The sequence below is a fragment of the Xenopus laevis genome, chromosome 9_10S (genome assembly GCF_017654675.1).
Source record: "Xenopus laevis strain J_2021 chromosome 9_10S, Xenopus_laevis_v10.1, whole genome shotgun sequence".
NCBI classification, from domain to species: domain Eukaryota; kingdom Metazoa; phylum Chordata; class Amphibia; order Anura; family Pipidae; genus Xenopus; species Xenopus laevis.
Window position 1 is genome coordinate 77,784,134 of NC_054388.1, and position 25,207 is coordinate 77,809,340.

A 25,207-nucleotide genomic window follows, 5' to 3' on the forward strand; every position below is an offset into this window, starting at 1 on the left:
ATCTAGACTTAGCAAAATCAAGGGGGCATCATCCAATGACAAATTGGTGTTAGTTATTTCTTTTATTACATTCAGGATTTTACCCCAATAATCGTGCAAAACCTTACACTTACACCATATGTGCGTATGTGTCCCCCTCTCCTTGCCACATCTCCAACATAAATCTGTAAGTTCAGGGTACATCTTATTCAACCTAGTTGGTGTAAGGTGCCATCTACTAATTATTTTAAAATTCATTTCCCTCACTCTTACAGCTCTAGATGATTTGTGGGCTTGTAACAGGATTTTATTCCACATCTCGGAGGGGATCTTAATATCTAAATCTTTTTCCCATTCCCTGAGAGCTGTGTCTTTGCCCAGAAAGATATTTGATAATAAGAGTTTATATATAATTGATATTGCTTTATTAGGGATCTCTTTACTTTCCAGTAGTTTTTCCCATTTGGTCAGTTCTCTATCCCAATCTTCCTCTTTAAATTTATAAGTATAATTTTGCAATTGGCGGTAGTTCCATGCATCTCTAACATGTTTTCCCCATTTCTTTTGAATTTCTTTTAATGGAATCATTTTATTGTTTTCCATGAAATCGCTAATTCTCGTTGGTCTCCCCTCAAGCATCTGCCAATACCCGAATGCACCCCTCTCCAAACTGGGCACAAATGAGGTGTTGTGAATTAAGGGTTGTAGTATAAAGGGCATTTTAGTCAGATTCATCTTTATTCTATTGCTGAACCAAATCCTAAATGTGGGAGCTATTAAAGGGTGGGCCTTCACCTTGTCCGGTATACTTTTGGGTTCACTCCATAAATAATTTAACAAAGGTATCCCTGCCCACTGATATTCTAACACTGCCCACTCTTTCTTCCTTTCTTCACCTGCCCATTGTTTAATACGTGTTAAATAGGGATTTAATTTTCTTGAAAAAGACAGCTGGTAGTCTTATTGGCAGAACTTGTAGATAGTAATTCAGTTTAGGCATCAGGAACATTTTCAATACTTGTGCTCTCCCCATCCATGACAGGTTTATTTTATTCCATTTATTTACCTTATCCTGTAGTATTGTCAATAAGGGGACAAAGTTGATGTTATATAGATCGGACATATTTGGAGTTATATTAATACCCAAGTATTTTATACTATGGTTTGCCTTTTTAAAGGGAAAGTTATTTATTAAACTGTCCATTATATTTTCTGGGGTATTAATGTTCAAAATTTCAGATTTTGTAAGGTTAACCTTAAAGTTTGATAGGGTTCCAAAATATTCTATAAGTGATAAGAGGCTGGGTAGGGAAGACATCGGATTTGAGACAAAAATTAGCATATCATCAGCGAAAGCTATTGTCTTATACTCTTTATCTTCAAACTTCAGTCCCTCTATCCTTGCCTCCAATCTGATGTGTGACAATAATGTCTCAATTACCAAAACAAATAACAATGGTGATAGCGGGCAACCCTGCCTGGTTCCATTGCAGATATATATTGGGTCAGATAGTTTGCCATTCACTTTAACTCTTGCATATGGATCTTTATAGAGAGCTAAAATGCAATTTATGGTGATCTCCCCTATTCCAAATCCCCTCAGAACTTTTTCCAAGAATGGCCACCCCACTCTATCAAATGCTTTTTCAGCATCTGTTGTAACAAGTATTGTTGGAGATTGTACTTTGTGCCCGTTTTTTTGCCCAATTTTCAATAATGATAAAATTTTGTAAATATTATCTTTTCCCTCCCTTTTAGGTATAAACCCAGCCTGATCGTCGTGTATTAAATCCGGCAAGTATTTTTTCATTCGGTTTGCTATTAATTTAGCGTATATTTTTAAATCTATGTTTATTAGGGAGATTGGCCTGTAGCTTTCACAAAGCTGGGGATCCTTCCCCTCTTTTGGGATAATAGTGATGTTAGCTTCTTTTGCCTGTTTATGAAACCCACATAATCCATCAATTGAGTTATAATAGGAGCACATCAAGGGTATTAGTTCTGTTTTATACGTTTTATAATACAATGCACTAAAACCATCTGGACCGGGACTCTTTTCCACGGCCAACGAATCTATGATGTCGCTTATTTCTTGAGGTGTGAAAGGTAAGTCCAGTATATTTCTGTCTTTCACTTTTAAAAATGGTAATTGTGCTTCCTCTATAAATTTATCCATTTCCTCTAATTTATCTTTATGGTCAGCCCCTTCCTGTAAGCTATATAGTTTTTGATAATATTGCTGAAATGTTTTGACGATATTTTGTGTATCATAATAAATCTTTTGGTCCTTGCCTTTTATTGATGTGATATGGGTAGCACTATTCATTTTTTTCAGTCTTTGAGCAAAGTATTTATTACATTTATCCCCCAGTTCGTATCCTTTTTGTTTACTATTCATGTATGCTTTGTATGAACCTTGGTCTAGTATTGCTTTCAGTTGTATTCTTTTCTTTTCTAACTGCTCTAGTATATCATCTGTTATTTTTATTTTGTGTATCTGTTCCAAATTCGCAATCTCTTTAACTAAATTATTAATTTGTTTCTCTTTTTCTTTCTTTAGATTACTACCAAGAGCTATCAACTGTCCTCTGAGCACACATTTTTTGGTTTCCCACAGTATCGCCACATTAACCTCTGGTCCTGAATTCTCTTTTAGTATTTGTTGTAACATATCCCTTATTTTATTCTTTGTGTCTTTTTTATGTAATAATAAATCGTTGAACCTCCATGTATATTCTTTGTCGTTTATTTGGGGTAGATTCAACCTTAGAAAAATTGGGTAGTGATCTGAAAACAAATTTGTTGCGATTTTGGCCTCTGTGACCCAGTGAAGCTCCCTTTGTGAAACAAATAAACAGTCAATCCGCGTATAGACCTTATACTTCTTTGAAAAGTGTGTATAATCTTTAACTTTCGGGTGTTGGACTCTCCACGTGTCAACCAAACATATCTCTTCCAATTTTTTTTTTATACTTTTTATCCCCTTATAGGATATATGGCTTTTCCCATTGGAAGAGTCCAGTAATGGGTTAAACATCAGATTCAGATCCCCACCCATTATTACTAACCCTTCTTTAAAATTAGATAACTCTTCTAAAAACTTCTTTAAAAAATTCACCTGTGCGGTGTTAGGCACGTACACGTTAGCTATCGTAAGCTTGAAAGCCCCTAGGTTCCCCTTTATTATAATGTATCTGCCTTCTTTATCTACTTTCTTCTCTTGAAATACGAATGGTAGATCTTTATGGATCATTATCATAACTCCTGTTGCTTTCTTCTCGGGGTTATTACTATAATAAACCTGTGTATATTGTCTATCCATTATCCTTGGGGTATGTCCTTCTTTAAAGTGTGTTTCTTGCAACATTATTATATGTGCCTGGAGTTTTTTACACGTGTTGAGGATTTGGCTTCTCTTAACCGGTTCATTCAACCCATTTACGTTATAACTTACAATTGAGCACATTCCCTTTTAAAATACCTTGTTATGTCGTGTACCCTGTTATTTTTTCCCTCTTGACCTATATCCTCTGCTCTAAAAAGTTTATAGACCATCAGGAAAGAAAGAGTTGGCCTGGGGCCCCAGAAAGAAAAAACAAAAAATAGGATGTAAGAAAAACAGATAAAAGAGCTAAGAAAGACAAGATATCCCACTTGCATGGTGGGAAATCAATATGCCGCCTCAGACTTATAGAGGAGATATCCTCTTGCTGTTCCCCAAGGGCGGCAAGGTGCGCCTAGGCGCAATTATGTGGGGAGTTATAGCTGCCGCTTTTGCTGTCTCCTTACGTGACAGCCAAGTTCTTATTCCAGATAATCCTAAACCTAGTTGGGTTGCTCGCCAGAGCTTGTCCTTTTACTCCCTATTTTTATTTATTTTTATTTAATGTTGCCTTTTTTTATTTTTTTAAATTCCCATACTAATCTAACTTTTTCCTCTGCCTTTGGTCTTATTAATTAACTTCTCAGCTACTACCCTCCCTTATCCCCCTTCGTAAAGGAAAAAAGGAAGAAAGACCTAGGAGATCTTACATTCCATACCAATGTTACCCCTGAACATTCCCAGGCTGTCTTGGCTCACGGGGGCATCTCAAGCGAGTAAGGCAGATAGCAGTCTTCCAGGGTTTTCAGTGATTTAACTATTTCAGTGCCCCACCCCTTATCTCCGTTGTGTTTGTCTCCCTTTTTTTTTTTTTATTATAGATTGTGTAGCCCTTGTCCCTCTTATCAATTGTCTTGTAAAATTTGTCCTGTGAGGTTTTTACTACTGCCCATACTGTGTTACGTCACTCTCCTAAGTGTTTTTGTATTTTATTATTTATGTGATCTTTTATTACTTCAACCCTCTTTATGTGCCTATCGTGCAACCCGACCCCTCTGTAAATGTGTTGTACTTAAACAGTACTTGTCTACCCCTTCAGTGTACCCCCTGAGGTTTGTTACCTCCTTCTCACTCTCAATCCCCTGTGTAGGTGACTCTATGCCCCCAGTGGTGTGGCCGTGCCATGTTGATTTCCCTGGAAGATTTACCTATTTGCCTAACCACCTGTCTGGTCGTCCTCCCCTCCCCTTATCAAGTATTAACAAACAAAGCCTTGTTTTTAAAGAGTAAGAAGAAAACAGCAGCAACAAACAGTACTTCCCTTGTGCACATCTGCTCTTTCTCTTTCTCCCCCTCCTTAATCAATTTAAGTGGTTGTAAGAATGTAGTTAACATTTCATTGCCACCCCCCCCCTAAATGCATAAACACCACTGTTCAAAAGAGTTCAGTTTGTAACAGTTCGAATACTCAATCTCTGAAAGTCTTTCATATTTACCCATCCTGTGGGGAAGACCCTCCTTCTAATATCTTCTGCTTGACTTTTCAGGACTATCACTTAAGTCTCTGGAGGTCGGGGTACTTGATTTCTTTTTGGATGTTTCCTTCTGTTGCTACAATCTCTGCTGTACCGAGCCCCAGTCGATTTCACAAGGTTCTTCTGTTTTCCATCCTGGAAGATCCAGATCCGGCAGCTTCATCTTCCTCAAAAATCTCTCTGTATCCTTTGGGAAACGAATCATTGCTTGTTGTCCTTCGCTGCTTGCACTTAGAGAGAATGGGAATCCCCATCTGTACTGTATATCCTTATCCTTAAGGGCTGTTGTCACTGGCTTCAGTAGTCTACGTTTATTTAGTGTACTCCATGAGATGTCTTGGAAGAGTTTCAATGAAGAATTCTCAAAGTTAATTGTACCCCTCTCCCAGTGGCGTAAATAGGGAGGAAGCAGACCCCGCAGCTGCGGGGGGGCCCGGGAGGAGAGGGGGCCCGGCCAAAATTGATGTCCTCCTGGCTCCTGGCTGATGAATGCAGCCAGGCCAGCATCGCATCGATCGGGTGTTTGATCCGTCATCCGTGACATGATGACATCCATCCCCACTGCCACTGGCCAGGCCCTACCTCCTCTCCAGGCATACGCCATACTTCAGTCTTCCTTCCGCCCTCCCTGCTCCGTACTGCGCCGCTCCTCATTTTCTTACTTCCGCCATCTCTCTCTCTGCTCGTCTGACGTCTGTACTCACGTCTTGCCCGCCCTCCCTCTTCCTCTTGTGTAATCGCGTGTGGACGCACGTTGTGACGGACGGTGCAGGTGAGCCAGGGAGAGGCCCGTCTGGCTGTGTGACTGTGTCTGTAGACTGTATACCTAAAATGTGTGGGAAAGGAATACGATGCTGCAGGGACAGGGTCAAACGTTTTGAGGGGATTTTATTTTTGAAAGTGTGAAACTACAGATGGAGGAGAGAATTGGGGAATGGAAAATTGTAAAAAAAAAAAAAATTGTAATAAATCATAAGGAAAGAAGAGACCAGATAGAACACAAAAGGGGAGCAGTATAAAAAGTGCTATAAGAGATATTTTAACAGAAAAAGAACTGAGATTAAACAGGTAAAGGGGTTTTATAGAAAGGGAGAGAAAATCATTATTATCATTAATAACTGGTTTCCTATTAATAAAATTGGGATCATATCACTGGCCTTCATATATATTTATATATCATATATATTTATCTTTATTCCCTATTAATAACATTTAGATCAACCATCAACCAGGCCAGTAAAATACCAGATGCTAAGTTGGGGGGCCCCATAATTTTTCTTTTGCAGGGGGGCCCTGTTACTTCTAGTTACGCCACTGCCCTCTCCCTTGCCTTCTTTAATATTTCTTCCTTTAATATGAAGCTTTTGATACAGCAAACTACGTCTCTAGTTGCATTTAAAGGTGCTGATTTCGATTTTTGAACCCTGTGTTTACTTAGGACTTCTCTTATATTCTCTTCTTTGTCCTGTTCTTTCATTCCTCTAACTCTTATATTATTTCTCCTTCCTCTGTTCTCTTGATCTTCCAACTGTCTCTGTAGATCGTCCAACCGTGAGTTATGGGATAACACCGTCTTATGTATTGTTTTCTGGTTAGTAATTATCTTACTTTGAAGCTTTTCCACCTCCTCGGTTCTATTTGCCAGAGTCTTTTCGATTTCGAAAAAATAACTTCTTAATGTTTGTATATTTATGTATGCAGTGTGTATAGGTTTCTGTATACACAACCCTATTTGTAAAGTACTGTGGAGCGCCCCCCTGGAGTGCCTGAAGCAGTAGCAGGGGAAGACTGTTTTTCTATATCTGAAAACTTATAAGCTAAGAAGACCTTTGCCTTAAGTTTAAGTTAAAACAAAACCAATACAGAAAGTGTCCAGTAATTTTCATAATTTTGCGTTAAGTGCCATTTATAGTAATTTTGGTGTAGGAAGAATTTGTTTGTTAACTGTATCTCACCAATGAACACTGTTCCCTATCAAAACTAACCGCAGCAGTAAGTTGCCTTTGGGCCTCCTTGGATGCCTTAAGGTGGATTCTTAACACTTCCTTCTCGATTGCACTCTTGGAAAATAAGCAGAATAATGACATTCTTAGTTAATGGTAAAGCACCATTTTATAAATAGAGTACAAGAACCGTAGGATGCATACCTCTCTTTATGCTGACGATCAACAACAGGAGTGCACTGTTGATATTTCCTCTTGGTATCGAACATTCTCCTCCGACTTAATTGCGAGCTCCTCTGTCAATTTGCTAATCTGAATGCTGGATTCCCCTATAGCAAGAACAATTACTATTACAAGGATTTATGCACCATATTTTCTTGCAGCAAGAACAAAATCTGAATATACAATGTTTCAAAATATATGCAAAGAACCAATATACATCATTTGTTTATCTACATTTTTTAAAGAAATGCAGATCTATAGACCATAAATAGAGAATGTAGACTATCTGGAATATAATTTTCCTTTGTGTATGAATTAAGACCTAAGGAAATGCATTGCATTGTATATGCATTGTATATTTGATTAAATAGACAATAGATATCTATCAACCCTTTAAGCGCCACAGAACGTAGAATCTACGTTCTGTGGAAAAGTATCTTGAAATGTCACAGATCGTAGATTCTACGTTCTGCAGCATATGCGTGTGGGGGAGCTGAGGAGCGGCTTTAAATGCTGCTCGCTCCTTCCCCGTTTGCTCAGAAGCCCCAAGGCAACGAGCGGAGTGGGTGGGACAGGGGCCCATGGGGCGCGATCGTCCAGGGGCCCCATAGACGCAACAGACACACATGTCTGCGCGCTGCTGCCTGCACTTCCGTGTTCCTCCAGCAACGCCCACGCCTGTGATCAATGGATCTGGCACAAGCACTTGATCTGGCGACTCCCTCCTGCTCCTCCACTCCTCCTGCCATCATGGACACAGATCTGCAGCTACACACTCCATGTTAGTGTAACACACCCACAGTCATATGAAAAAGTTTGGGAACCTCTTAATTCTTTGGAATTTTGTTGATCATTGGCTGAGCTTTTAAAGTAGCAACTTCCTTTTAATATATAATGTGCCTTATGGAAACAGTAGTGTTTCAGCAGTGACATAAAGTTTATACAGAAAATACGCAATATGCATCATAACAAAATTATGTGGTTTCTTTCTTCGAACACCTGGGGTCAAGCATGCTTAAATTGGCTTCTTAGGGGCAGATTTATCAAGGGTCAAAGTGGATTCGAAGTGAATATTTGAATTCAAAAACTTTGAATTTCAAAGTAATTTTTTGGATTTTTCGATTCGAAGTAAAAAAGTTCAACTTTGAATATCTAAGTACTGTCTCTTTAAAAAACTTCGATTTCAATACTTCGCCAACTTAAACCTGCCAAATTGCAATGTTACCCAATGGGGGCTGTCTACAACCTATTGCAAACATTTTTCTAAGTCTTTAGAATTTGAAGGAAAAACGTTTGATCGATCGATGAAATACTTCGAATCGTTCAAACGATTTTCCTTCGACTGCAAAACGGCCAATTTTGATGCAAAAAACTTCGACTTCAATATTCTAAATTATTCAATTCGATGGTCGAATTTCAAAGTATTTTACACTTCGAAATTCGACCCTTGATAAAATTAGAAATATAGTTTTCATGAGTAATAAAAGATTTACCCCATCTGCCAAGGGGTAACAATTAAATAGGAATTTAAAAAATGCAAATGTTGATTGTTTGCAATGCATTATTGTCATCTTTTAGAAACCTTCACAATTTTCTGAAAATATCCTGATATCCTTATATTGAACAGTGAATCTCAGATTTATTGTTAGTGTCCCACCTATTTATAATATTCAGTGGAAAATGTATTTTTTGAATTCTCAAACTCCTAGCCCTAATACTGTAGATAAGGGGTATCGTACACAGAACAGTAATTCTTCAGCTGATGTACATTTTTTATGTTTCTTTAATGATTTGAATCCTTTTTCTGCCTATTTCAAATGTGGGTTGCTGAACTCAGCAGACAAAAAGGTGGACTACTCCTTTAACTTATGCTGTGGATAAATGTTACAGGACACTTAAATCAATACATTTTTGGAATGCAATAGTAAATAAGAATGATTTTACACTGTTATTGTTTCTAGTGAAGGTGCTTCTATGATAGTCCAGGGTCGTGGATTTCATACAGTCAGTGCAGTAAAGCTCAGGCACCATTGGTTAGATGGTTCTGGAGATGGTGAGAAGACTGACTTGAGTGTTCATGAAGTTATGTATGCTCTATCACAAGATCTTGTTACTTTGATATTTTCGAGGGAATCGGTAAAAACAGAAACCGTTTGATGAGGTATGTGCGGTGATTGATAATTATCTGGCAACGGTGATTAGTGGCAGCTGCAAATGCACAATGGGACTCTTCCATAATGCATTAAGTAATTGAGAAAAAAGAGTTATTGGTTGGAAATGGTGCACCCAATTAAGGACAAATCCTTTCCTCCTATCAAGACCGGATTTACATAGTTACATAATTAAAAAAATCCCCAGTGTTTTTGAACCATTGTCCATTGTGAGTGTGGTTGGGCAGCATGCCTTGGTGGCCTTTCGACAAATCCAGGCCTGACCCCTATCTTTTTCAAATACATTTACTGAATTGAAATGTTATCACTACACTACATATACATGAATTTACAGAGAGAATATATCTTATTTATAAATTGATTTTCTATCCAATATATCCATATGCTTTTTAAACCTATATACAGTACTTAGATCTGCTAAATTTCTATATGAGCTAAAAAAATTCAATTTGTTTTATTCACAGATTCCAGTCAAACAGTGCCTCCCAGTGTCCATATTATCAGGAGAATTTGTAAAGTTGTTGCCTGGCTTGCAGGAAAACTGGAGCACAGTTGTTTTTTTTACATTTTTTTACATTTTATTTGCTTTGCTCTCAAATATATCTGCAAAGTAGATCATTATAGTAACTAGTACAACATAGAGTTTACAGTAAATTGTCACAACATGCTGCATTCCACCTACATTCAATGCTAACTTGCATCTTCATGAGGCCTGCCCTATACAGTTGACAGCGTTTGGGCCTGTGCTCGTCTGCCTTTTGTTTCAATGCATTCAACCGCAGGGGATCACATGCCCTAAACTCCCATGTGTAAGAGCTCTTAGCTAGGGTTTGGGCTAATTTGTGCCAGTTTGGGGGGGAATTACAAAAGGCTTGATATTCTGAAATACCAAGTAAATATGAACGCGTTATCGTGAAGAAGTATTTTATTTACTAGAAATTGCTTGTTTTATTTTAGTAACATATGTCACACAAGTAAACAAACAAAATATTGGTGCTCCAGATGTTGCTTTACAGCAGTTCGCAGACTTCGGAACTGAGCTGACTTAGAGGTACGTGGTGTAGTCCCCCAACAGATGGAGCATACAGATGTTATATATGCCTGCTTTAGAGCATTTCTGGTAATTAAAAAAAAAAAAAATGTTAGTGGCCTTCATCTTTTTGCCCATCATGAAAATTTTATATAAGGTTCGTCTATGAGGATAACAATGTCTGACTATACTGTAGGTATGCAGTTTATTATCCAGAAAGGGACCTGGGAATCTTGTAATAAAGAGTTTTCCATAATTTGGATCACCATACCTTAAGTCATTTAAAAAATATTTAAAAATGTAATAAACCTTAGTAGGATTGTTTTGCCACCAATGTGGATTTATGTCACTTAATTAGGATGATGTACAAGGCACTGTTTTATTATTACAAAGAAAAAACATTTGAATTATTAGTGTTAAATGGACTCTATGGGGCAAATTCACTAAGATCCGAAGTTGCGCCAGCAACAGCTTCGCCGCACTTCGTCAGGCGTATTTTCGCCTGCGGTACGCAAAATCACTAAAATGCGCTAGCGTTAATTCGTCAAGCAAAGCAAAATTACGCTAGCGATGTCTCATTTGAATACGGCGCTAAAGTACAATGGACGTATATGTAGCAGCAAATACATCACATTACACAAGCCTGGGAAAGCTTCATAAAATAAAATAGAGTTAATATTTTGCCCTATACATGTGCACACTGTATAGTTTAGGTGCGATATGTTAGGAAATGTAGGGGGGAAGGAGGGTGCCCCCAAAAAAAAAATTTTTAAATTTTTTTTCAGCCTATCACCCTTAAAAAAGTAAAAGATGCCAGCGTTTTTTGGGACTTAGAAAAAATTTCAACTTTTTTTTTTACTCTATTGCACTTCGCCTACTCTAACCCGGCGAAGTAAACTCTGGCGAAGGAGGTCACGTTCAGAAAAATACCAATGTTAATAAATTTGCCTATTTTCGCCCCCTTTGCCAGCGTTAGGGTGCGAATTTGAGCTAGGCTATCATCATTGCTGCCGAATTTTCGCCAGCGTGACTGATTTGCGAAGTTGCGAAATGACTTCACACTGGCGAACTTTCACCAGGGTTAGTCACTTCGCCCTTTAGTGAATCTGCCCCTATAGGAGATGGACGTTTGTCTTCCAAGCTTACAAAACCTGAATGTTTTGTTTTTCATATTTAGGGCTTTTTGTGCATACTGCTACTGAAAAATGCCTTACCCTTTAAACAAAACAGGGATTGTTTGTCCATATATTGCAATATATTTAAGCTGGCCAACTACGTGTCATCCCATATCTGGCCAGTCCTACGCTTAATTTTCATCTAATTCATTAAGAATTCTATTGCTTCATTATACATTTTACAAAAAAACTCTAAGAACTTACTCGCTTCTTTCAAAGTAAAACTCCCAAACATGGTTGCCCTTTTATTAGCCACCAGTGAGATCACCTGACTATAGCTGGGAAGGGTGGGAGCTACAACATGGAGCTGGTCACTGCTCCTGTATAACTATAACAAACAAGGAAAAGTTGTGTTCATGCTTTTAAAAAACTTGAGGTGAGCACAACTTTTACTTGTTTGTTAAATTTATACAGGAGCAGTGACCAGCTCCATGTAGAGGGAGAAGTACAATATTCTGGAATGGCCATCACAGTCCCAACTTGAATATCATGGAAAATCTATGGGATGATTTGAAGCAGGCTGTCCATGCTCGGCAGCCATCAAATTTAACTGAACTGGAGAGATTTTGTATGGACGAATGGTCAAAAATACTGCCATCCAGACTCTCATCAAAGGCTATAGGAGGCGTCTAGAGGCTGTTACATTTGCAAAAGGAGGCTCAACTAAGTATTGATGTAATATCTCTGTTGTGTCGCCAAAATGTATGCACCTGTCTAATTTTGTTATGATGCATATTGTATATTTTCTGTTAATCCAATAAATTTTATGTCACTGCTGAAATACTACTGTTTCCATAAGGCATGTTATATATTAAAAGGAAGTTGCTACTTTAAAAGCTCAGCCAATGATAAACAAAACTCCAAAGAATTAAGAGGTTCCCAAACTTTTTCATATGACTGTATCTGCAATGACCATCAATACAATAGACTTACTAACAATGTTTTTTTTTTTGTCACATACGTGTTGATAACTCTGTAGTTCTAATGCCCAAATGCTGTTTGTAGCAGTGCAGGGGAACAGAATTTTTTTTTTTTTAAATGATGTTTGTCCTTTAAGGTTGGATTTCTTCCAACTCTATCTCTTCTTGAACACTAAACCCAAACTATCATTGCCTAGTAATATAAACCCATACAGCCCTAAAGGATCTTGGGCCCAGACTTGTTACTCTTTAGCTGCTTGTTTATAAGCACATTATTAGGCACTTTTATAGAAACCCAAACTTGCTCACATTCCTTCAGCTCCCATATACCATAAACATCATATCTGTATTACAGTAGCCAGGTTAAATAAATGAATATCTGTGTGTTATTTACACACCTTCTCCACTTCTCGACATGGGTTTCCCAGTTCAGTGATTTCTCCATGTAGCTCCGCCCCCTGCTGGCTGGTCTAAACTTACACACAGAGCAGACAAGAGCAGCAGAGTGTGAGCATAAGGATTTACCTCATCTGCCAGCACGGTGGAGTACATTGTGGATGGATTATTATAGTCTTCCACTTGCATCTCTTCACATGTTAACGTTTCCTATAGAAGCTGTTGATTAAGACAGTGACACGATTATCACAGGGTTGCCAGGTTGGCGGGTTTTGAACTGTAATGGCGGGTTTTAAAAGTCCAAACCCGCCATGGCTAGTTTTGAATGGTTCCGCGGGTTTAGACTTTTAAAACCTGCCCAAATGTTTTATTCCAATTTTAGTCGGTCCTGCTGCTGCTGTGTGAGCTTCTCCACGGGCTGATTGACGGCACGCCACGCCCCCTGGCTTCGTTGCTGGCCTGGCTGGAGGGACTGTGTGCGTGTGTGCAGGAAGGCTCAATAAGATCATGCGAATTGCTGAGCTGTGTCTGAGTGACTCGCATGACTGGGACAGAGGTAAATTGGAACTGGGAGTAGGAGCTGGAGCAGGTGTATCCCGCTACAAATTATGTTGTCTTAGTGTCTCCCAGCAGCCAGTTACCCAGGCTCAGGCGCTTCTGTATAATTAGGGCAATGAAATGCAGTGTTTTAAGCACATTTATATATTTGCATTAGCAGTTTAGCTCTGGAGGGGGATTCAGGCACCTCTGCTCCTCACTCCTCTGTCTGACGTTTCTGCTTAACCCCTGAGTGACCAGTGAAAGTGACACGGACACAGTTAACCCGTGGGTGACAGAGATTCAGCAGTTGCACCAGGCTCCTTCCCCGTGTGGTCCCGCCTCTTGGTGCAATTTGTGCCCCTCTCAGCCTGGGATTGAGCTCTGAGGGGGGGACCCCAGTATTTAGGGACAGAGTCAAGGACAAAGTGTCTAAGAGCGGCAGAATTGCACCAGGGCAGTTGCCATAGCAACCATTCAGTCAGTGACAACAGCAGCAGGTTGTGTGGGAGCCAAATTGGGCTACTTTTAAAATGGCTTTTGGCTAGTTTTTCCAAGCACCACTGTATGTCATTAGAGAAGTGCCAATCTGCTGCTTTCCACTCCTTGTATGTGTGTGCAGTGACAGGCATGGAAGAAACAGCCTGGAATCAGAATTTTACATCAAATAAGCTACAAATATACAGTTAGAAAAAATGCTACCAACATATTTCATTTCAGAGTTAGGGTTTTTGGCACTTCTTTATCTGCAGATCCATTTGCTCTTTATAGTTATGTTTATAGTGTATATTGCCAAAGAAATCACTGTGCTGACTTTTGTTATACTAGTCATTTTGTCATCTGATGACTGATATTTTTATATAATACACAAAAGCCGTGAATATCTTGTAAATTATATCCTTATAAACGGTGAGTAGTGATGTCATCAGTTATAAACGGTGAGTAGTGATGTAATTTCTGTCACATGACTCACTAAAATTTGTGTATTATAATAAATAAAGTACCCCCAGTTGTAAAATATGAGGATATTATAAGTTACCTCTGAGTTCCATGACCTGTATAAAAACACTCGGCCTTCGGCCTCGTGTTTTTATATGGTCATGAAACTCCTCGGTAACTTATAATATCCTTATATTTTACAAGAGGGGGTACTTTATTCACTATATATTCACAGTTGCATCCGAAGAGGGAAGAATGACTGGCTAATGTTTAAACTAGGGATGCACCAAATCCACTATTTTGGGTTGGACGAAACCCCCGAATCCTTCGCGAAATATTTGTCCGAATACCGAACTGAATTCTAATTTACATATGCAAATTAGGGGTGGGAAGTGGAAAACATTTTTTACTTCCTTGTTTTGTGACAAACAGTCACGCAATTTCCCTCCCTGCCCCTAATTTGCATATGCAAATTAGGATTCGGTTTGGCCGGGCAGAAGGATTTGGCCGAATCTGAATCCTACTGAAAAAGGCAGAATCCCAAACCGAATCTTGGATTCGGTGCATCCCTAGTTTAAACAGCTATAAAACATTTGCTGTTCTAAAAAAATATATAACAGATGTATGATGGTGCCTATTAGACTGTCACAGATGTTTACAACTGTCGTTGCTTGACTTAAAATGGAAAGATTCTATTAGAGACGTTATGTCAGATCAGTAAACTGCTATGTGACTTACCAAGTGATGACCAAGTGAAGAAATTCATGGGTTTTTAAGTTTGAACGGGATAGTGTTATCTCTGTAGATCTCGGCTCTATGTCTATGGGGACCTTCAAGAAAGGAATTTTTCATTTTACTCTGGAAGGTAAGTGCATATGTGTGTTTATGATGCTAGTAAGGAGGGAGTTATACTCTCAACATTGACATTCATGTTCTTGGTCTATAATTAGCAGTTACAGCAGTTCCCCAACTTCAGCTGGTGAACTATAGGAGAATGACAATAATAACCAAGGTTTAACTACAACCTTGATATAAGCTAACAGTCACCAGATGTGGGCTAGCCCAAAGAGAGTTCAGGTCTATATTAAACTTATGAATATCACAGAATACAACTTTTTCTAAGTCTTACATTTTGTAAAAATGAAGCAATTTTTGGTGTGCATGCCAGTAGGTAGAACTAGGGAATACAAATTTGTTGTATACAAATCTAGAGTGGTCTTCTATGAGAGACAGCTGAATTCAATCAAGCTTCCGTGTGTGAATTAACACCCTCAGATACGTCCCTGGCGTCTTAGTGCAAAACTTCCATGTTGGTACCCAAAGCTCTATTGCCCCTAGAGGGTTTCATTTTACCTTGATTTTATAGCTACTGCTTTGTCCAGCAGTTAAGATAAACGTTTTTGTAAGTTTTCATATACAAATCTGACTGGTCTAATCAAAGCAAAATTGCAAAGGAGTTAATACCTTCCTTTTTTAACGCTTTTGTTATTTTTCTTCTCTGTCCACCAACTTTCTGCTTTCTCTTGCCTCCATTTCTTGGACTGTAAGATTTTACGGAACATTCATCTAACCTCTTGGATGAGGCTTATCAGACCAGCCAGTGTTCCCTAGGTTCCCTAGGTAAACTAGTTTTTTTTGTTACAATGTTAATGTTCCCATTATGTACAGGCCTGGATCAAGTATGTCAATATTTCTGATGTATTTTTAGAAGCAATAGACAAATACAATAGATATTTTCTTTTAATTAAATGCTTGAGTTCACATAACATTTTATTTTTAGAGGAAAACCAGCTTCAGCACCTTTCCATATTTCTCTTTTGGTTTGTTTTCCTGTTCTAGTTTTGGGATCAGACAGAGTGGAACAGTTGAGCAGAAGTTATGACAGTGATATGCTCAGACATCTGCTGACAGAGGTGAGACTGCCTTTTGCTTTTCTTCACTTCCCTTTTTGATTAATTTCCATAGAAATCTAGAATGCAAATGATTAGTAATGGCTCAAAGATGATATTAGAATTCAGACTGCCAACAGATTCCTGGAAGTTTAAGCATTCATTGGCAGCAACAATTGCTTAATTTGGTAAAGAAACCATTGTATATTTTATTGTAACCACTGCTATAAATTGGAAGCATATTAGACGTTGCTTAGGAATTAAACACCAAAATAGAGCTCTTATTTGAGAATGTAAGTTAAATAGTATGAACTGTGACCAAGAGAATTTGGTTATCCTTAATTTGTTCTTTTCAGGGTCGGACTGGGCTAGCGGGACACCAGAAAAAAAAACCCGGTGCGGCCAGTCTCTTGTGCGCCCCACCAGCACAGATCCACACCCTGTTCTGCTTTTCTTCTACCTGCACACGCTGCTTTTCTTTTTCCTGCATGCGCGCGCTTCTGGTGATGCGCACACGTGCTTCCACTCAAGTGTACTAGCGCACACGTGTGGTGCAGGGGGGGGTCCGTAGGGGGGCCCTGAAATCAGGGTCGAACGCCCCCCAGTTTGACCCTGGTTCTTTTAATTCCACAAGTTGCCTGACAAAAACAACAGGGCCCTTATGCCATTGAGTTCATATGTTCCCATTCTGACACAAGAAGAGAACTTTTCGTTGCGCTCGCAAGTATGTTAGAATCCACTGGAACATTATTCTAAATATTTTGCATAAGTCTAAAACATAACTTTTATGCAAATCATCCTCAGGCTTCCTGTAATTTCTTAGTTGTTTTCTTGCCTCACACGGACAGATGTTAGGCTACATCCAAATTGACCATTTGACTTTGAAAATTTATAGTTGTACTTCCAGACATGGCAGGACATTGCTTTCGGGCAGCTAAGCATCACGTACAGTTCGCTTTAACCCATATTATCTTTAAAACATACCTTATAATATGTTATTTTTATATGCCCTTCAATTTTTCATGTTTTACAATGCCACCAAATTTCACTCCTGTTGCTGTAACAGCAAACAGGTTTAACAAAGTGAGGGAACCCATAGTTTGTAATTGATAGAATGCATAGATGTGCAAGTAAGATGGGTCAATAAAGTTGTATTAGTGTATCTGAGGTCTATTTTAAGGCAGGGATTTACTGGCACTTATTTATGAACATAGGTGCAGAGTTGTCCAACAACTGTATTGAAACCCACGGCAACTGTATAATCACTATCATTATAAGATATTGCATAAAGTTAGTATTGCTTTGCAGTGTCGGACTGACCCAACAGGATACCAGGTGTCAGTGGGCCCTCCTTCTTCTGAGTATTTGTTACAATTTCATGTTCATTTCCTAATTCTTTATGGAATCAAAGAGGCCAAATAGATTGAAAAATAGAGTATATCATTTATAAAAAGTACTAAGAAAATAAAAAGGTTAAATGAGAAGTCGAAGAAAATTAAATTGGAAAATGGGCCCATGGTCTAGGTTTTCTGGTGGGCCCCTGGCATCCCAGCCGACACCGTTGCTATGTTTAAGAAAAAGATGCTTTAAAAAAAAAAAAAACGTGGGGACTTTTGAAGATGCTGAATATGATGGACTTTATAGAATATGAAGTAATGGCATATTTTACCCTAGTTATTGTACTTATAGAAATCATTAATTTGTTCTTACTAAAACATTTTATGGGTTGCTATAGATTACTGGACTAAACTTACCATCTTACCCAGCAAGTATTTATATGCCCCATTATCTCTGACCGTATTCAAGAGAAATCCAATTAGACATTAACATTATTGATTTAAGGCGTTTTTCCATCTAACAGTATAAAACCACCTTTACATTAATCTTCCAGCTGAGCTAATAAACTGAAGCTGTTTTCCACTGGGACAGTAGTAGCTATTTATTTTAGGTGACTAAAAGTGTTCACTAAGTACTTGCCCAGTAAGGCTAGTGACACGCGAAGATTTGGGGAGATTTAGTCGCCCTGTGACAAAGCGCTTCTACCTCGGGCGACTATCTCCCCGAAAAGTCTTTCCGCCGGCTAGAATCAAAATTGTTGTGGGATTGCACGCGACACTCATTGTTTTCTGAAGTTGCCTCAAAAGAAAACTCTGGGCGACTTCGGAAAATGAAGCGCTCAGAGTGCCATCCCATAGCAATTTCGATTCTAGCCGGTGGGAAGGCTTTTTGGGGAGATTTATCGCCTGAAGAAGAAGCGCTTTGTCGCAGAGCAAGGAAGAATGGAAACCAGATTAGTAGCAGCTACTTATCTGCCTATGTGACTATATAGCCTTACATGTACACATGAGTAATTCAGGGGATGGAATGCCTTCATATTGAATATATCACAAATGGGATGGGAATTCTGGTGTTTGAAGGCCAGTGCGCACAACAAATTGTGGTGCGCACAAAGAATTTTGTGTGAAAACACAATCTTTTAAATCAATTCTGACCTGAGCACACAGATTTAGAATGTGCGCACAAAAGAATGTTTAGGTGAGGAGGAATCAGAGGAAAAATTGTTCTGTATATGTCTGTCATTGCATTCATAGAAAAGCAACAGGGTTTCTTTAAAATGAAAGAGTTGGGAAAGGATTAGAAAACAATATTATTTCTCAGAGGTTATGTTATAAAAATGCTACTTCAGTGGTGAAAACATTAAAATATCTTAAATATGGTGACTGTTTTAAAGGATGTTAAAAAGACACGCAACATAAGTCAAGTGTTACTTATGCTAATCAGTTATTTGTTCCTATTCAATCCTTACACTTTGTCCTTTTGCTGTTTATTTTAGGCTAGTCACCTAAAACTAGAAACAATAACATATGAGCAGAAAGAACAACAATTGGTCATTGACTGTGTGAAGGAAATTCATAAGTGTAAATACTTATATTAGACATTACAAAAAGTACCTTTAAAGTAACGACTACAGCTCTACGCACATAGGCTGCTTCATATTTTTAAGTAAGTGTTGTTTTTAAAAGACCTGAAATGACACCTATAATAGGAAGTGCCATAAATGTACATATATTTACATATTAATATCTATTGTCTATTTAATAAAATATACAATGCAATGCAGTTTTAGGTCTTAATTCATACACAAAGGAAAATTATATTCCAAATACATTCTCTATTTATGGTCTATAGATCTGCACAACGCTACTCATCCATATTGTATTTAAGGCCGCTGTAGTAACACTATTTCTTTAAAAAATGTAGATATACAAATGATGTACATTGGTTCTTTGCATATATTTTGAAACTGAGCATGTACCGATCATTGTATATTCTGATTTTGTTCTTGCTGCAAGAAAATATGGTGCATAAATCCTTGTAATAGTAATTGTTCTTACTATAGTGGAATCCAGCATTCAGATTAGCAAATTGACAGAGGATCTAGCAATTAAGTCGGAGGAGAATGTTCGATACCAAGAGGAAATATCAACAGTGCTCTCTCTAATTGTTGATCTTCAGCATAAACTAAGATGCATAAACAAGGTGAAGGTATGCATCCTACGGTCCTTGTACTCCGTTCAATAACATGGTGTTTTACCATTAACTAAGAATGTCATTACTAACTAAGAATGCTTGTTTTCAAAGATTGCAATCGAGAAGGAAGTGTTAGGAATCCACCTAAAGGCATCTAAGGAGGCCCAAAGGCAACTTACTGCTGCGGTTAGTTTTGTTAGGGAACAGTGTTAATTGGTGAGATACAGTTAACAAACAAAATCTTTCTACACCAAAATTACTATAAATGGTACTTAACGCTGAATTGTGAAAATTACTGGACACTTTCTGTATTGGTTTTGTTGTAACTTAAACTTAAGGCAAAGGTCTTCTTAGCTTATAAGTTTACAGATATAGAAAAATAGTCTTCCCCTGCTACTGCTTCAGGCACTCCAGGGGCCGCTCCACAGTTTGGGAACCTGCTGACATTTTAAGATGTGTTTTTCTGTAACAGGGGCACATTTACTTAGCTCGAGTGAATGAATAGAATAAAAAATACTTCGTTTTTTTGGCTACTTCATCCATCGAATTGGCTACTTAGACTACGACTATTCGACCATTCGAGAGTCGAAGTACTGTCTCTTTAAAAAAAACTTCGCCCCCCCTACTTCGCCAACTAAAACCTACCCAACATCAATGTTAGCCTATGGGGAAGGTCGCTTTCCTGTCAATTTGGGATCGAAGGAAAATCATTAGAGCGATGGATTAAAATCCTTCGAATCGTTCAATTCGAAGGATTTAAGCGTTCGATCGAACGAATGAAATGCGGTAAATCCTTCGACTTCGATATTCGAAGTCGAAGGATTTTACTTCGACCCATAGTAAATGTGCCCCTATGTGATTATTAATATATTTTGCAGTACTTTACAAATAGGGTTGTGTATACAGAAACCTATACACACTGCATACATGAATATACAAACATTAAGAAGTTATTTTTTAGGCACAAGGAAATTAATTGCAGGCGTTCCATTAGAAGGCAAATTCAAAATGCTGCAGCTTTTGTCCATTATTGTGAAACAGCTTTATTTTTTTTCTGCTTTTCGGTTGCAGCTCCATGAGTTACAGGACAGAAATGCAGAGATCCAGGGGATGCTACAGGAATATCAAGATGAGTTGAAAATGATGTGATGCAAAGCCAGTCCCTCTGCTCTTCTCAGGCGACCCCAGTCCTGTAGTATTTTTCCAGTGGTAAGAGCCCCAAAAATAGTTTATCTCTAACAAGTAGTTAATATCGAAGATAACATTATGAATATAACTGTAATGTAATTTTCCCTAGGACTCACTCGCGGCTGAGATTGAGGGCACAATGCGAAGAGAGTGCAGTATGGATGAAGAATCTTGCTATGGTGAACGAAAGTACAGTCCTTTTGTGAATATTTGTTTTTGATTCCTTGTTCAGATGGCTAAAAAGAATAGTAATATCTGCTATAATAGCAATCCTTACTTTAGCCAGACTTTTGTATGCTTTCCAGAAGCAGTGTTCTTAAAGGGATCCGGTCATCGCAAAACATGTTTTTTTCAAAACGCATCAGTTAATAGTGCTACTCTAGCAGAATTCTGCACTGAAATCGATTTCTCAAAAGAGCAAACAGATTTTTTTATATTCAATTTTGAAATCTGACATGGGGCTAGACATTTTGTCAATTTCCCAGCTGCCCCTGGTCATGTGACTTGTGCCTGCACTTTAGGAGAAAAATGCTTTCTGGCAGGCTTCTGTTTTTCCTTCTCAATGTAACTGAATGTGTCTCAGTGAGACATGGGTTTTTACTATTGAGTGTTGTTCTTAGATCTACCAGACAGCTGTTTATCTTGTGTTAGGGAGCTGTTATCTGGTTACCTTCCCATTGTCCTTTTGTATGGCTGCTGGGGGGGAAAAGGGAGGGGGGTGATATCACTCCAACTTGCAGTACAGCAGTAAAGAGTGATTGAAGTTTATCAGAGCACAAGTCACATGACTTGGGGCAGCTGGAAAATTGACAATATGTCTAGCCCCATGTCAGATTTCAAAATTCAATACAAAAAAATCTGCTTGCTCTTTTGAGAAATGGATTTCAGTGCAGAATTCTGCTGGAGCAGCACTATTAACTGATTCATTTTGGGATTTTTTTTTCCCATGACAGTATCAAATGTCAACCATACAGAATTGTCATATCAGTATCACATTCCTTCTCATTCAGGTTTCCAAACTCTTTTTCACTGGCAACAGCTGGCTCAGCCAAACCTTGGTACAGTATTGGATCCCCAACCTGGAGTTATGACCAAAGATTTCCAACCACTTCCAGAAGATACCGAGTACCACCTCTGTGACCTGAAGGAAGATGAGAAGGATGATGATGAGGAGGAAAGAGGCATAATGTTTCTTGTGCAAAAAAGGGAAGATGATGTGCCAAACAACACTTTTAATATTTTCTTGCCACCCATTGCTGCCACATCCACTTCATCCTCTGGTAATGAACTAGAAACAGAAATATTGTCTCTGTTCCTATAGTTAAAAATGATGATCTGTTACAGACATTTTCAATCTATAAATACAGCATTTAATGTAGCTGTGGGTAATCTAGTTATATTATAAATTAAGGGAAATTACTGCATACTGATCAGTTAAGAACAAACAGTACATACTGTCGTATGGTTTTAAGGGATGTTCCCATTCTAAAAATATTCTGATTCGAAAATAAAATTTTGTAAATTTACATATTTTCCGACATATTTGGCCTCTGTTTCACTGTGAAAGAAATTAAGGGCAATGGCACAATGGTTTCATGACCCCACACTCCATTGGCTCTACAGTATTTATGGTTGCCACCTTTCTAAAAGAATCTTACCTGTTGGTGGTGGTGGGCAGACTGTGACATAATGGGCAAAGTAATAATGCAAATGGGCAGATTATTGAGCAAACAATTGTGGTGGGGGGGCTATGATACGTAGATGAAAGATGAGTTAGTTTTGGAAGAAATTGGGCAAAAAAAGAGGCAAAATTGGGCAGGCCAGGGGCTAAACTTATGGGCATTACAATTTACCGACAACTGTATTGCTGTAATACTGCCCCAGGCCTTGGGTGTTTTGCTGGCTAGACTGGTAGAATACCGGCCAGATGGCAACCCTATCTCTATTAGAATATCCTCAAGCTATTTCAGGTGATAGGTGCCAGTTGATGTCCCCATGTGCTGTTGACCTTAACTGATGAGGAACCACAGAGCAGCTTTCATAAATGTAAATATAAAAAAGTACAGATAAATCAGTCTCTCTGGGCAGAATAAACACACTATATGTAATTAAATTAGTTAAATGTTCATAGGAAACTTAAGTGATTATAAACCATTTAAAGGTTTTAAATGCACACGTGCAAGTGCAGTAAAGTTAAAATGGACAAAATAGAGAGTGAATATTCATGATACTTCCATCAAAACATGCTCCTGCTCTTCCACACAGTTACATTGTGTCCATCCTGCTTCTTCTGATGAATGTTTGAAAATGTAACTAGGGAACCCTGGAACTACTGCCACAATGAACCTGACAGTAGATCCAGAGTTTCCACAGTGGGTTGCATAAATATAAATAAACATTCATAATAACTGCCATGATTAGCCAAGTAAACTCCTCTGGAATTTGTATGTACTTTTCTATGCACAATACAGGTATTGGTAGGAAAAAAAAACCTATGCCATACAGTGTCTTTCATACTGAACATTTTCTGTAGCTGTAACATTTCTATTAGGTAAAGCTCCAATTAGGCCTTTCTAAGTAAATTAATCTGTCATATTCTTTATTGTAGCAATAAACCCTGGCAAGTGCCAGGGCTGCACAAACTCAACATTCACCTTTACCACCTGCCGGATATTGCACCCATCTGAAATCACTCAGGTAACGCCCATGTGAGGATCTTAGTTCTGAAAATGTCAAACTGTAAGCAGTTTTTGTTGGATGGATGTTGTAACTATTTTGTTTGTACAGAATACTTAATAATGCATATTTTTCCTTTCTAGTTCCATGTACACACCATTCTCCTTTGGAGAGAGCAGTGCATCTTCAACAAGCACATTTGTTGGCTCTCACACTTCTTGTTGGTTGAGTGTTGGTGAGGCCATAAGCAAAAGAAGTGACTGCACAAGTACATCCAGCAGTACCAGTAACCTAACCAAACTCTTGCAAGAACATGGAATATCAGCAAAGCTGGAAAGGCCCCTTGATGTAGAGAAGCCACAACTTCTACACCCAGACAGTTTGCCTTTTCTCTCCACCCAATTCTCCTTCCTATTCTCTACCCCCATCCTGTTTCACATCTGAGCCACAAGAAAATCCATCTGAAAACTTTCTAGCAATTTCCTGCAGGAAATGTATGGCTTTAAATTAACCAAGAAGCAACCTGATGTGGGGCAGCAGAAGATGAATTTCGTGGATCGACTTAAAAGGTTGGATATTGCAAGAATGGTTAAACAGCAAGCAACAGGTGACATAGAGCCAAACGTAGCCCTCTGCAAAGGTTTACGGCCCCAAGAGTCTGCTGTTTTTGTCGGAACAAGTAGTAGTTTATTAAGTGGACAAAGAAGCAATCAGAGTCTTCCGACTCTTATAGGTGGCATCGTACCACCTGTTTGCAAATCCTCTCCAAAAATGGGCAGCGTAAAAGAAGACTGAAAAAGTACACTTTACGCAATTGTGAGCTGTGTTTGTTCAAGCTTTTTCATCAGCTGCTTCATATTTCTGTACCCTATTAATTGTGCAGTTAGAAATAGTTTAGTTCCCTTTACAATAAGCGTTATAATGCGAGGATCTGCAGAATAATGGACTACAAAGGGAAATTTTTAAAATGAGATGAATCTGTTACATAAAGTGTTGAAAATAAGAAGGATGAAAAAGGACAGATTCCTTTTTTTTTTTTAGGAAATATCACTCTGGCTGAACAGCAGTTATTTTCTGTTATGTAGTTTAATCAAATGTCCCAGCACATAATGGGGGGAAAAGGTGAATGTCTGTGATGGGTAAGGGGCATAAATGTAGTGTTAGGAAATAGCCATGTTAGTTTTCTCACTGTCTGATTAAGGCATACAGACAGGCAAATATCTTAACAGAGAGTGCTGATTTCTGATATGTGGGCCTTTCTTCAGTCAAAATAGTAAATACAATGTATACCTATGAGATATAACTTGCCTTTAGGCTGTAGGGCTGTTTGTTGGAAAACTGATAAAACAGATCATCTTTGCACATTTCTGCTAGTAAAGGAAATTTTGTTTCACTCCCTGAAAGGGAGACAAAGCAAAAAACTGAGTTTTCTTTGAAAACGGAATTGATACTGTTTCAGGATTCTTCCCTAGACTGAACTTCAGTGGACATAAAGGATCTTTAAGTTTTTGTTTCCCCATTAGCCCCTAATATTTATATTTCTATAAGCTATTGGCTGTAGAACAAGATATACCATTGATAATTGCATTTTCTTCCTTCCTTCCTCCAGTGGGACTTCGGTGAGGCTTCTTGTCGAGAGCTTGGCTTTACATAGGCGTCCTCTACTCACCGGTAACTTTAGACCCTCCTTAATGTTGCTGGAACTGATCATTGGAGTCTTTGCCATATTTGGCTATTCTTCTATATATTCGAAT

At 38.4% G+C, this 25,207-nt stretch overlaps 1 pseudogene; it reads left to right on the forward strand.

Moving 5' to 3' along the window:
• The first annotated feature begins 17,677 nt into the window (after window positions 1-17,677).
• LOC108703053 lies at window positions 17,678-24,532 on the forward strand (annotated as a pseudogene).
• The last annotated feature ends 675 nt before the right edge of the window (window positions 24,533-25,207 follow it).